General features: G+C 35.7%; 1 protein-coding gene across 8 annotated transcripts in view; it reads right to left on the bottom strand.

Annotated features, from left to right (window-relative positions):
* Positions 1–15,637, bottom strand: part of LRRC4C (leucine rich repeat containing 4C) — a 211,496-nt gene that overhangs the window by 41,839 nt on the left and 154,020 nt on the right. For 2 of the 8 annotated variants that reach the window (XM_037738885.1, XM_037738887.1), the window contains exon 1: positions 3,436–3,561. The exons of the other annotated variants lie outside the window; for them this stretch is intronic. The gene's annotated coding sequence lies outside the window, so the exon portion shown is untranslated. Of the gene's footprint in view, positions 1–3,435; positions 3,562–15,637 lie in introns of those variants that run through there. 8 annotated transcript variants of the gene reach the window in all.

Here is a 15,637-nt window from a genome sequence, read left to right as displayed (position 1 = left end):
ATACAACCTATCAAAACCTCTGGGATACAGCAAAGGTGGTACTAAGAGAAAAGTTCATAGCCCTAAATACCCACATCAAAAACTTTGGAAAAACACAAACAGACAATCTATGATCACAAACTAGAAGAACAAGAACAAGCAAAATCCAAACCCAATAGAAGAAAGGAAATAACCAAGATCAGAGCAGAACTAAATGAAATTGAAATTTTAAAAAATACAAAAGATAAACAAAAAGCTGGTTCTTTGAAAAGATACATAAAATTGATAGACCATTAGCAAGATTAACCAAGAAAAGAAGAGAGAAAATCCACATAACTTCACTAAGAAACAAAATGGGAGATATTCCAGCTGACACCACAGAAATACAAAAGACCATTTAAGGCTACTATGAACACATTTATGCACATGAACTAGAAAACCTAGAAGAGATGGATAAATTCCTGGAAAAATATAACCCTCTTAGCTTAAATCAGGAAGAATCAAATACGCTGAACATATCAGTAACAAGCAGCAAGATTGAAATGGTAATTAAAATATTACCAACAAAAAGAAGTCCAGGACCAGATAGATTCACAGCAGAATTCTACTAGATATTCAAAGAAGAATTGGTACCAATCCTTTTGACACTATTCCACAAGATAGCGAAAGAAGGAGCCCTCCCCAACTCAGTCTGTGAAGCCAGGATCACCCTAATACCAAAACCAGAAAAGGACACAACCAAGAAAGAAAACTACAGACTGATATGCTTCATGAACATAGATGCTAAAATCCTTAACAAAATACTAACTAACCGAATCCAACAACATATCAAATAGATAATCCACCATGATCAAGTGGATTTCATACCATGGATGCAGGGTTGATTTAACATACGCAAGTCAATCAATGTGATACACCACATAAACAGCATTAAACACAAAAAACAACCATCTCAATACATGCAGAAAAAGCATTCAACAAAATCTAGCATTGCTGTATGATTAAAACTTTGAGCAAAATCAGCATACAAGGGAGATACCTGAATGTAATAAAAGCCATCCATGACAAACCCACAGCCAACATAATACTGAATGGAGAAAAGTTGAAAGCATTCTCTCTGAAAACTGGAACAAGACAAGGATGCCCCACTCTCATCACTCCTCTTCAACATAGTACTGGAAGTCCTAGCCAGATCAATCAGACAAGAGAAAGAAAGAAAGGGCATCCAGATGGTAAAGAAGAAATCAAACTGTCACTGTTTGCTGACGATATGATCGTTTACCATGAAAACCCTAAGGACTCATCCAGAAAGCTCCTAGAATTGATAAAGGAATTCAGCAAAGTTTCTGGATACAAGATTAATGTATACAAATCAGTAGTTCTTCTATACACCAACAGCAACCAGGCAGAGAAATCAAGAACTCAACCCCTTTTACAATAGCTGCAAAAATAATAAAATACTTAGGAATATACCTAACCAAGGAGTCAAAAGACCTCTATAAGTAAAACTACAAAACACTGCTGAAAGGAATCATAGATGACACAAATAAATGGAATTACGTCCCATGCTTGTGGGTGGGTAGAATGAATATTGTGAAAATATGCATACTGCCAAAAGCAATCTATAAATTCAACACAATCCCCATAATTAGAAAAACGAATTCTAAAATTTTTTATATGGAGTGAAAAAAGAGCTCGCATAGCCAAAGCAAGACTAAGAAAAGGTAAAAACTGGAGGCATCACACTACATTATTTCAAATTATACTGTAAGGCCATAGTCAACAAAACAGGGTGGTATTGGCATAAAGATAGGCACATAGGCCAATGGAACAGAATAGAGAACCCAGCAATACACCCAAATACTTACAGCCAACTGATCTTTCACAAAGCAAACAAAGTGGGGAAAGGACACCCTTTTTAACAAATGGTGCTGGGGTAATTCAATGAAACTGGATCCTCATCTCTCACCTTATACAAAAATCAACTCAAGATAGATTAAAGACTTAAACGAAGACCTGAAAGTATAAAAATTCTAGAAGATAATGTTGGGATAAACCTTCTAGACATTGGCTTAGGCAAGGATTTCATGACCAAGAACCCAAAAACAAATGCAATAAAAACAAAGATAAATAGGTGGGACCTAATTAAAGAGATTTTGCACAGCAAAAGGAACAATCAGCAGAATAAACAGACAACCCAAAGAGTGGGAGAAAATCTTCACAATCTGTACAACTGACAAAGGATTAATATCAAGAATCTACAACCAACTCAGACAAATCAGTAAGAAAAAAACCAAACCATCCCATCAAAAGGTCAGCTAAGGACATGAATAGGCAACTTTCAAAAGAAGATACACAAGTGGCCAATAAACACATGAAAAAATGCTCATCATCATTAATTACCAGGGAAATGCAAATCAGAACCACAATGTAATAGCACCTTTCTCCTGCAACAATGGCCATAGTCAAAAAATAAAAAAACAGTAGATGTTGGTGTGGATGCAATGAACAGGGAACATTTCTATACTGCTGGTGGGAATGTGAACTAGTACAGCATCTATGGAAAACAGTGTGGAGATTCCTTAAACAACTACAGGTGGAACTACCATTTGATCCAGCAATCCCACTACTGGGTATCTACCCAAAGGAAAAAAAGTCATTATTTGAAAAGGTACTTGCACACACGTTTATAGCAGCACAATTTACAATTGCGAAATCATGGAATCAACCCAAATGCCCATCAATCAACGAGCGGATAAAGAAACTGTAATATATATATATATCTCTGATGGAATACTATGCAGCCATAAAAAGGAATGCATTAACAGCATTTGCAGTGACCTGGATGAGAGTGGAGACTATTAGGCTAAGTGAGGTAACCTAGGAAAGTAAAAGCATATATCATATGTTCTTATTGATATGTGGGAGGTAAGCTATGAGAACACAAAGGCATAAGAATGATACGATGGACTTTGGGGATTTGGGGGAAGAGTGGAAGTGAGGGTGAGGGATAAAAGACTATAAATAGGGTGTGGCGTATACTGCTTAAGTTAAACTAAAGAGCTTTTGCACAGCAAAAGGAACAGTCAGCAGAGTATGCAGACAATGCACAGAGTGGGAGAAAATCTTGACAATCTATACATCCGACAAATGACTAATATCCAGAATCTACAACAAACTCAAATCAGTAAGAAAAAAACAATTTGATGGGTGCACCAAAATCTCATAAATTACCACTAAAGAACTTACTAATGTAACCAAATACCACCTGTACCTCAATAACTTATGGACAAATTTTTAAAAATTACATTAATCTGTGATTATAGTTTCAGTTTAACAATTATGGTATGCAATTTAGCCTTTTGTCCCTAAGAACAAGGGAAATTTTAAAATTTGGTATTCTAAAACCAAAAGGTTACTTTAAAATAGCATTATTAGAGTTTAAAACATACTTACCAAAAAAATAGATTCCCTGGCATGTGAAATTTGGCAAGGATAAAGAGAGGGGCTGTTGCTCTCTGGCTCTGGATTAGAACATTTGTACATTGGAAAGATTTTTAATGTGATCCATCAAAGTGCCAACTCTTTAGGAATACAGGTCTCCAACCTAATATCCAACAACAAATGAAAAAATGTTGCAGCTGTTTAAACTGACATTTGATTCTAGTCTTATGTTGGGTTTGTTTAAATGAATGCTGTGTTCATCATGACACTCAAATCAATTGTGGATTAATAGTAGGAAAAGAGTATCAGAAAAGCAAAACAAAATGAAACAAAAACTTCCTAGTTGATTAATGACGAAACAAAGAAATGAATATTATTTTTTTCTTATCTTTAACTCATCTAAATCTTATTGAGAAGGAGATGATTAAGTGGAAATTGGGCAGATAGTGGAGTTGGGGATGGACTGTAATTATACTACACTGCAAGAAAGCAAAGTGCACATTTCGACATACAGCGAAAATCCTTTTGCAGATGAAAATTTGGTTGTTGATTTTTTTTTTTAATACCCCAAAGAGTCTAAAATATTCATTTCATTGTTCACTGCGTGGAGAATCCTTATCAGGACAGAAGTTTCAGATGTCGATGATAATTTTCAAATTGGAGTTAGAGAAGCCATTCCCAGGTTAATGAGCACAGAGCAGCAGGCATTTTGAAGAGTTTATTTGGAGAAAGGAAATGTCTGCAGAAATCAAGTGATTAAGATGTGATACTCAAAGCGAACTCTGAGGGATCTCATTAGCAGAGACTAAGAGTAGTCTAAAAATGCAATAAGAGCCCTTATACAAGGTCACAAACATCCCAGTGCAGGCCAGCTGTGTGGGACCCACAGAAGAGAAAGATAAGGAACCTGATTGTACCAGATTAAGAAATCCTCCTCAGAAAAGGTGAGAGATTTTTCCCACTTACTAAGAGAGGAAGAGCAAGAAATACATATGAAAATCCCATTGCCTATTATTCATAGTTCTCCAGATGTGCTTATGTATATTAAAATACATATATTTTATTCCATAATGTAGTTTTAATCATTCTAAATTAATTTGAATCACTTCTTTACAAATACTACTTTTTCACACATCTTTCTTCACAAATTTCCCCAAAAAGTCTTCCTACTCAGTTGCACACTATCACTTTTATCTCCTTTCCCTGAAATTGCATTATATGTTTGTTTCCTTTTAAAACTGTATTCCTGCCATCAAAATAATGGAAGCTTCATGAATGGAAGGACATTATATAACTTGTTCACTATTTCATTTTATTTGAGGCCAAAATAATACTTGGCATATAAGTTTATAAACACTTAATCGAATGAAAGAATAAAGAACCTTTTTAAATTTTCATAAAATCATTGTTGAGACTACACCTGTCTGTTGTTACATAAATAACAGAATGTTAAAAGTTTTGGCCAGGGAACCAAGACACAGTGGATAGTATATTGGAAAGGGGGTATGCATTTACAATGGAGATGGTCATCAGTGGTTGTTCATAACCTCGTAACACAACAAATGCAAAAATCGACCAGAGAAGAGCGGTGAAGAGATTTTTTTGTGGGGGGAACAGAGTTTTACTATGAGTCTCACTCTTAAATGAAGTTGTGGGTGGTATTGCATCCTGTCCCTCAATTTTGTAGAGAGTAGCTTCAAGATGATTATTAGATTTTTGAGCAAACTGTCAGTGGGTTGTGACTCACTATCTCCAACTCCATGGGGAAGAGAATTGCAGAAGGATCCTGTACCTTATCACAAGACTAAAGATAGTATAATGATGGTTAAATAGAAGAGACTCTGAAGGCTGCTGTCTAAATTTCATCTGAAACATTTCAAGGGCATAGAACAAAAGGGAATCAAAGTATTTCTGAATGCTTAGGAACCGAAAAAGGAGGAAGGAATGTGTCAGCAATATACCTTCACTCTCATCAAGGTAGATTTATAGGAGAGCAAAAGGGCAGGGGTGGGTCACCAAATAACACACTAAAATCATCATTAAAAAGTCAATTTCAAATGTCTGCCAGATCCAAAGAGGATAGTGTCAACTCAAGACAGTAACCATCAAGTGCAATTTATTCTCCTTCTCACCTATTTTCCCTAACCATGATGCAGCAAAGAAGAGTCAGAACTAAGGGTAGGCAGATAGAGGAAGAGGAATAGAAGACTATGTGACAACATAGAGAAGAAACCAGCCACATCCATGCTCAGTATGCGACTTCAGGCTTCTCACCCATAATTGAGCCTGTGTTCGGAAAGGCAGGAATCTTAATACCAGTTAAAAGTCTTAAATATCATATAACCTGGATATTTAAATTATTGATCATGGGGCTTCAAGCTTCATGTTACCTAAATATTTTCAGAACGTTTTCATCTGGGAACAGAAGTAAAACTTGGCCCATGCATAAATTTTAATAGGAGACAAAAATTAAATCTCCCTACAATTACGTCCCACCATTTGTATAAGTTCAATATAATGACTAAAATAATTTTACTGATTTTCAAACTCATAGGTTCCAGAGTTTTTAATTCCAGGTAAGAACCCCTCTCAAATATTAACCTTATTTCTCTCTGGCCATGCTTTACATTTTGGTAATGACTGATAGTGAGGAAGCAATTAAATAAAATGTTTACTTGAGAATAGGGCTCCCAAATGTATACACAAATTATTTTTTAAATTAGCAACAAATAATTCTCAATGTGTAAAGATTTTTAAAGTATCTGGCATTTCTAAAATACCTCATGAAAGAAAAATATGTTTAGGAGTTATTTGAAACTAGAGGCAATAAATTCTGTCATATAATCTGGGAAAGAATATAACTCTGTGTTGAACAATTTATAGAATCTGGGAGAATGAAACATAGTGGTTGTGTCTGTGTGTGTAGAAGAGAAGGGGTAACATCTTAGGCCACTTGTGCTGCTATCATACAACTCCTGAGTCTGAGTAATGCATAAATAGTAACATTTATTTCTCATAGTCCTGGAGGCTGAGAAGCCTAAGGTCAGGGCACCCGCAGGTTCAGTGTCTAGTGAGGGCCCAGTCTCTTTAAATATTCATGAATAAGTGCAAGCAGGCAATGGATTGTGTTCATAGTTCCAACAATCCAACTTCTTACTCATTATCGTCATCTTTTCATTGTCTGGAAAACTGATTCCGGAAGCAAAAAACAAAGACTGACCATTATGAGAAGCCAGATCTCATTTCCGATGCCAGCTTTGCTGTCACTCCCCAGGGACTTAGTCTGCTTGACCTTCATTAGCTCATAGGCATCTCAGCTACAAACGCTGAACCATTTTGGCATTTTTCTTTGGTGGAAAGGTTAAAGAAAAATGGATTGTAATAATTTTGACACAGAATTAGAGAAAGAGAGACGTAGATGAAATGGATAAATAAATAAATTGCTTCCTCTAGACTCAGGGTAAGAGAACAAGCAAGCACTTGTTTGACGATTTCTGACCTCTCTTGAAGACTGAGATTTTTTGCCATGACTTTGGAATTTGGGAGATTGCTCTGCAACTTTTCTTTCTTTGTGTAGGACTCTCTACCTCCCCATTAGATAGAAAGGTACTTGAAGAAATCTGCAAATGTTTTTTTTATTTTGGAGCTGAGTGTTCATCTGTTTATTTCCTTGTTTTGTTGTTGTGTTTATTAGGGCCAAGTACTATAACAAACTTTACCTAAGGTATGCAATTTATGTCCTCCTAGATGCTAAAGAAACGAGAACTTAATAAGGTTAAGTAACTTGGTCAAAGGTAGCATAGTTGGTAAGTAGCAAAGCCAAGTTTCTTATTCAGGCTGTCCAAATACAAAGATGAGGCACTTTAACTTGGACTTCAAAGCACCTGCTTTCCAAGCCTTTCTTTTTACTGCGATCATTTTCATGCAATAGGATTTAACCCTCAGCTCTTAGTCTTTCTGGATGAAATGTTCTCATTTGCCATCTCACCTCATCTACAAGCTTCATTATCCCTCTAACCACATCTACTACCTATCTCTTTTGTCTTCTATTATAGCTTTGTTAAAGGGCAGCAACCATATTGCACCTAGTCTTGATTAAGTAGGCATGCCATTTGTCACCGAGCCAAGCAAGAAAATTCCTCATAGTGGTCCCCTTAAGGCATTGCTTGGAACGTTTCCCAGAAAGCACAGTGCAGCCTATCCATACCCTATCCACCATACCATGTAAAAGAACATTAATATCTATTAAAAGTTTCAGATAAATTTTCAATCAAATATTTTAATACAGCCCAGAGAGAAAGATAGTTTCACATGATCTTGAAGGTTTGATCTTAGTAAGGATTGCCTGTCTTTCAGAGGGATTAGAACAAAGTATGCTGCAGCTCAAAAGAAGTCACCACATCATTCAATGGTCTGAATGACAGTAAAGTTATACAGACTCTCCCTTAGAGGAATCACTGGGTTGCAAAATATCTAGACTATTAAGACATTTGCTGGCAAGGTATCAAGCAAATTGTGTATATGGGACCATGGCTGATTTTAATTTATGATGGGATGTGAAATTAAAAATATATATACATATTTGTGTATATGTATGAATATGTATATATTCTGAAAGGCAATATGTTACGTATGAATTGGACTATAAGCTGCTTCTAGAGTCAATCTATCCTATGAATAGAAATTGATTATAATAACATAACAGCAATTATGCTACCTAGTTAGAAATACCACATGAAAGAAAATTCCCAAGCTAAGTACAGTAGGCAGAATTCTGAGATGATCCTGAGCCACAACCTTATATAATCCTCCCGCTCTTTGAGTATGAACAGGATTTATAACTTGCTTCTAACCAGTAAAAAATTGCAAAAGTGGTGGGATTATAATTTGTTTCTGTAACATAAACAAATATAAACTCCCTTGATTGGGTTATATTACACAGCAAAGATGATGGGAGTCACACCTATGATAAAATAATTTTTATATAAGATCTGTCTTAGCACATTGTAGTAAAAGTTTCTCCTTCTGGCTTTGAAAAACTTAGCTTCCATTTGGTTGTTAGAGGGTCATGTGTCAAAGAAGTCTAAGAACTGAGTATGTGGCCTAACTGACAGCCGGCAAAAAAGCTAGGACCTCAGTCCTAAGCCACCAGGAACTGAATTCTGCCAATAATTACTTAAGCTTACCACAGGAATGTCCAATAGATGCTGCATAAGAAGTTCATCAATGGATGAATTTTTTTAAATGTGGGAAACATATGCAATGGAATATGATTCAGCCATAAAAGAGAATATCAGCTCACTACAGCCTCCGCCTCCCAGGTTCAAGTGATCCTCCTGCGTCAGCCTCCAAGAGTAGCTGGGATTACAGGCATGCACCACCATGCCCAGCTAATTTTTTGTATTTTTAGTAGAGACAGGGTTTCACCATGTTGGCCAGGCTGGTCTTGAACTCCTGACTTCAGGTGATCTGCCCACCTCTGCCTCCCAAAGTGCTGGAATTACTGGGGTGAGCCACTGCATACATAAACTGTCATTGGCAGCAACATGAATGAAACTGGATATCACTGTGACTGACAGTTAGCACTAGAAAAATATTCCATGTTCTTTCCCATATGTAAGAGCTAAGAAAGTTAATCTCATGGAGGTAGAGAGTAGATAGACACCAGAGGCAGGGAAGGGGGTCAGGGATGATTCTATATTTCAAAATAGCTAAAAGAGAAGATGTGAAATATTCCCAATACAAAGAAGATAAATATTTGAGGTGACAGAAATTCTAAATAACCTAATTTGATCATTACACTGTGTATGCATGTATCAAAATATCACTTGCACTCCATAAGTTGGTACAATTATTATGTATCAATAAAGTTCACTTAAACAGAAGTTTGAAATTGACATCAATCTGGTAACTTAGCTCAGGACATGTTGCCAAAGTGAAGCACAATTGCTTTTCTCCAGAATTCTTAATAATGTAAAAATAAAATCTCATGTTAAATATACAGATTGGTATTTATTAAAGAACCATGGGTCATATGAATATATCCTCAAGGAACTTAATTCTCTTGACAAAAACATGATAGCATATGAAACAAATATGGCAACCAGGTATATAATTGTATTTGTGTGTTTGCATATGTCTGCATGTGTCTCTATTTTTAAAAGTGTATACATGTGTATATATATATATATATATTTGCATGCCTGTATACATATCCATGTCTGTGTCTCTGTGTATCTGAGAAGTTGTGTGTGTGTACCTTTGTATTTGTATGTATGTATATGTGTTGTGGAAGTTTATGTGTATATCTATGAGTGGCAAAGTATATATATGTGTCTGTGTGTATGCATCTGTTTGTGTGTATAAAAGGCTTGAAGAAGATGAATACAAATTATCCTTTTCAAAGGCCTGTATAAAAATTAGTGAGGAGTAGAGAGAAAAACACAACACAAACAACAATAAAAAAAAAAAAAAAACAAAAAACAAACAACAATAAAAAAAAAAAAAAAACCACTGATTTTGGATTCTGCAATCTTTTAGTCCTAATTTTGTGATAAGTTAGTTTTGTGACTTTGTTAACCTGCTTCAGTTCTAAGCCTTAATTTTCCCATATATAAAATGAATAAGATCTTGAACAAAAATTATCCCACTGCTAGTAGGGGTGTAAACTGGTACAACCACTTTAGAAAACTGTTTGGCTCTCTTTAATAAAGCTAAACATATGCCATATGACCCAGCAATTGCTGTCCTAGGTATCTATAACCAATACAAATGTGTACATATATTCCAAAGCCACACTTAGAATGTTTATAGCAGCACTATGTAGTCCTAATAGATTAAACTAGAATGAGAACTAATCTAAAATTAGAACTATCCTAATGCCCATTCAATGAACAGATATACTGTGGCATACGCAGCAGTGGAATAGTATGTAGCCAGAAAATGAGCATTCTATAGGCTTACAAAAATATGAATGCATTTCACAAATATAAACAAAAGAAACCTGATACAAAGAAATCTCATGTAATTTACATATAGTACAGGAACAAGCAAACATGATCTTAATCTATACTCGATATCAGGATAGTAGTTATCCATGAGGACTGGGCAGTTAGTAGAAGAGAGTATAAGAAGAAGGGGCATTGTCAGTTTCCTATTGTGTGTGCTGGTTAAGTGTGTTCAATTTGTGAAATATGAATACATATGCTTCTGATATGTGTGATATTTGTATTAGAGTACTGCACATAAATATATTTTAAAGCTTCACATGATGGCAGCTATGATGATCAAACAGGAGAATGCATTTAGACATGATTTGAACCACTTCGGCACTGCAGCCCTATAAAAAAAAAGTTGTCAAACTGTGGGTGATGACCACTAGTTGGTCATGTGATCAATTTATGGAGTGTAAACTGTATAAATAAAATGAAAAAGACTAGAACAGAAAATACTGGAGTGCATTATATACTGTTTTGTGATACAAACATTCATATATGTTTATATGGGTTGAGATGTCACATTTACATTTTATTCTGAGTCACAGTTAAAAGGAGTCAAAATTATTGCTTTAAGGGGCCCATGATATAAGTTCATATAGCCCGTGTCTAAATTATGACCAGCCTTGATTCCACATTAGTTAAGTGAAAGGCATTTTGACAGAGGAATCCCGGAGTACAATTAAAGGACTTCCAATATATATTATGAGTAATACTGACAATTGGTCTTATCCCTCCTGGACATTTGCCTCAAGATATAGGACTTTACACTGCATAGACTAGAATTCTGCAAATTACTTCCACAATACAAAAAGCGTAGGTTTTCCAAAATCAGAGTTTCATGAAAGTATATAGCCTCTGTTTTGACCATTTTTCTTAGTAACATTGCAGCAGATGTGAGCAGTAGCTGTGTGTACCAGTGAAGATGCAGAATGGAAAATATTGTTCATTTGCATAGTCTCAAAATAATGGGATGAAGATAATAATTAATAGCTATATTTATACCCCTTGATTTAATTAATTCCAGCTAAGATGTTTGTAATCATGTGATTCCATGTTTGGGTAAATGTGTCAACGTGAACATTAGTCACTAATACAAGGCAGCAAGGAAAAAATTAAAAAGCCACCAGCAGAAGACAGGCCTCCATAGTTCTCAATTTTCTACTTTGGGATGTTTTATCACAGAAATCACTAGTGATGCTATTCTGTGACAAAAACTGCTCTGGAGGGGTGGAGAGAAAAGTGGTATAGAATAAATAAAGGGGTGAGCAAAGCGTAGGGTGAGGCTTAAGCCTGGAGCTCTTTTGATACTGAGATTAAGGCAGAGAGAAAAACTGCAATCTATTGCAGTAGGGCCATTTCACTTCAAACCTACTCACCCTTAATATACTTTCCAGAGGAAAGGAGATGTGAAATAAGAAAACCAAAGAGGGAACATAATTGGAGATAAAACTGTTTAAGGGGCAGAGATTATTCCGAGGTTCTTGGCAAAATCAAATGGGGACCAAAAGATGGTGGAAGAAGGTCCGTTCAGAGGGATGAGATGTGCAGGTTTATTAGAAGACTAACATTTTTGAGAAGCCATTTAGATTGGATTCAGGTGGCAAAGTGTATAAAGAAAAGGGGTCCTGGGTAGGGTTGTGGTACACTGACCAAAATAGTAGACATGGTTTTGAGCTGACTGAAGAAGGGCAACTTCAGATTTGCACCAGTTTGCGTGCAAACCTCCTGATGCTTCAAGTCGATGAATCCACTTCACATCTGTGTGGAGTGGTCACATTAAAGTAGAATAAAAGGATCCTGAAAATCTCCACAGTATGCAAGAGCCGTACTTTGAGCTCATTGAAGCTGGGAGCACAGAGGACAAAGGCTCCCTGCCTTTATCTCAGTCACACGCTCCTGCCTTGTGAAGGGTCAGATGGGGAAGAGAAACCTCACATCAGAGTTAATGATCATAGCCCTGCTTTGCTAATTAATGCCACTGACTCATGTGGTGTGAAAACACAACTTAAAAGGCTCCACACCAGCTGAGAAGTCTGGGCTGAGAGAGGAAAGTAACAGAAAATCCTTTACATAACTCAGAATCAAGGAGAATCTTTCATTTTCTGTTAATCATGTCTTTTAAATCTGTAATTTCTGAGTAGCGCAGGTAGGCAAAAATCAAATCAGTGCTGCCCTCACAACACTGGTTCCATTCTAATGAAAAGCCATCACCTTCATATTTCCTCTTATAAGGGCATAGACAACAGCCACCCCATGTCTCAGTCTTTACTTCAGTTTTTTTTTTTTCCTTTAATTATTGCATAAGCAATTCTAACCCTTGAGTTTTATAAAGTAACTTTGCAGTGTAGCATTTTAACTCATGATTGCTTTAAAAACGAATGAGTGTGCACTCCCATTGACATATACATTCATATACATACATGCATGTATATGAGGTTCTAAAAATACATAATATTGAGACTTATTTTTCTGGGATAACGGTAAGCTTTAAATAGTACCCTAGTATTCTTAAAGAGTTCATGAGTCCTCTTTAACTAGTTCATTTGCCAGTCACAGTATGGACATTTCTTTCTATAGAAAATAATTTCAACATTGTTCTATCAGGGTGAAATTCTGGACCAGGGGAGGATGCAAGGCACTCATACATGTGTGTATGTTATTTTAAAACTCTGCCCAGGGGTTGAATTCTTACAGCATGTGAAATTTTTTAGGTGTAAGTATTTTGGGGGTAGGGAGTTAGTCAACTCCAGGGTATCAAGATAACTTGAGACAAATTTAATTACTTAGCAAGTTTTCCCCATATAGGTGTACACATTTTATGTTTTAGTAGGCATATAAATAGATGTATGGTAAAACTATATGCACAGATTTGCAATATAATATTTTTGATTTCATAACACCTGCTCAATGTGCTATGTTTATTGTTGGGACAAACAAGGCACATGCTTGTCAGTTGAGATTCCATTTCTGTTTTCATTGTGAAGAGTTATAAACTATTATCTGTTAAAGATCTTACTCCATGACCCTTGTAACCAAGTCTAGTATTCCACTTAAAAAGAGATCTAAAATGCAACATCACTTGTAAAATTCACAATTTACACAATTTCTTATTAGCACTAATTATATATAAGGGTATGTCATTTTGTCTGAAGCCAACCCCTAGCATTAATTATTGCTGTATTACCAGAATGCTAATTTGGAAGTTTTCAATTGTCCTTCTTTTTGCAAACACAAGATCATGCTATGCTTTTAGTTATGAGGCAGGTTTATTTTGAGGAGAGGAAACAATGGTTAATACTAGCTTGGCTTTATAATAATATATAGTGGTCCCAGATAAAGCACAAATTTGTGATGTTATTAGAACACAGAGTTCCATTTTAATTGTGGGTGATAATAGTGCTAGAATGTTACATAAGAGGAGTGTGCATGTGAGTGGGATTCTTATGAATATTTGTATATATTCTCCTGTAACCCAATACAAACAGATGAATGGTTAAAAGAACATAAATGTACTTTACTTAATGACTCATCACCCATTATCTGCTTTGCTCTGGTGCAGTCATACCTACATATTAACTTGGATGCTAACTTTACTCCTGTGGCAAACAAAAAGACAGAGAACCTTGTGCACCCAAGGAAGTTCTGGAAAGGGCTCACTCAGTGAAAACATCTGCAGTGCCTATTTTAAATCATGGCCTCCAAATTACATCTTTGGTGAAAGTAAGATACTGAACAATGAATGAAAGGGGTATGTGCCTCACAGTGAAGCTACATCAAGAGAGAAGAAAAACTTGAAATAACCAGAGAGGGAAGAAAAAAATAACAAAAGAAAAAGTGAAATAGAGACTGAAAGATATTCACAAATATCTCTAGGGTATAACAAAAGGAATGCTAATGTCTTGCTCAAGTCTTGAGAAATCCAAGCACTGTAAAATCTTGTTGTAGCCAAAACATTAAGAATCCAAGATATGAGAAAAGAGACATTCTAAGTTCATCAAGTGAGGGTTTGCTCAGGCTTACCTCATCCTTCCAAAACACGAGCAAGAAATGAAGTGAGACTGTTTTCTTTACAGTGTATTAGATAGAATCCAAATAGAATGCCAGAGATTACAGACTTTTGGGACAATTACATGTTAAAGTAAAGCAGCAGTTCTCAGAGCCTTTTACATGCTAATAAATTCTACCATTTTTAAGATGGGAAGGCATATCATATGTAGTGAGAAAGTAGATCAAGGCTCCCTTTATCTAGAGCATTTACAGTGCGGGAAATTATGTTTCTGAAAGCCAGTTTTGGAAAAGGCTGAATTAGACTTTTCAGTTAAGATACTTAACAATACCTTATATTAAAAAGAACAGACTGTTATAAAAGCAAAAAATTGAAAAAAATTTAAAACTCATAAAAAAGGCAATTCAAGGATTGCTTTAGGAATGTTTTTTATTATTTGGTAGAGTTTCATAATGATTTTAACAATCAAACTTGATAAGAAACTTATTTCTACAGTCTTGATATTTGTTCTTTCTGCATGTTATGTTTTACTGAATGCATAAAAAGAAATGTTGAATGCTTCAGCATTAAAGTTGGCTTTACAAGATTAAGATATTAGAACTTGGAAAGGGAGGAAAAAATTTATGAACAAAAACCTTGGAATAACTGGAACCATCTAGAGACCCCTGTAGATAGGGCAGGGTTGTTTGCTAGATATACTAATTAAATAAGGCAATGTATTAAAATGGTTTACATTGTGCTTGGCACCCAATTAGCACCCAATATTAGTAAAAATTTTCATGTGCTTTGATATTCTTATGTCATATACCACATAAAAAGGGGCCTTTATGAGCATAGAAATAATCTCCTAGAAGTAAAAAGAGGAAACTAACAGGTAATCTCCTGTGCTGATTCATATACTATATGTGGCAGTAGGAGCTTGTGCTTAATCTAATTAAATCCGCCCCCTTCCAACCGGCACAATCTAATCTAATCAGCTGAAGTAGGTTGCTATTTGTTGTAGTATAATTCAGCCAAGGTTACCAGTGGCCCGACACAGACTTTGTCAAAATTATCTTTCCATACCACCATGCAGCACAACGTTTTAGCCTGAAAGTCTGTTTCCTCACATGATCTTTCCCCTCATGAATGAATTAGTGCCTTATAAAAGCTACTTGGAAGGCTGAGGCAGGAGAATTGCTTGAACCTGGGAGGCAGAGGTTGCAGTGAG

Source organism: Cebus imitator, unplaced genomic scaffold, assembly GCF_001604975.1.
Source record: "Cebus imitator isolate Cc_AM_T3 unplaced genomic scaffold, Cebus_imitator-1.0 Scaffold58, whole genome shotgun sequence".
NCBI classification, from domain to species: domain Eukaryota; kingdom Metazoa; phylum Chordata; class Mammalia; order Primates; family Cebidae; genus Cebus; species Cebus imitator.
The sequence above is the reverse complement of the archived record's forward strand: the minus strand, read 5'-3'. Positions and strand labels throughout refer to the sequence as shown.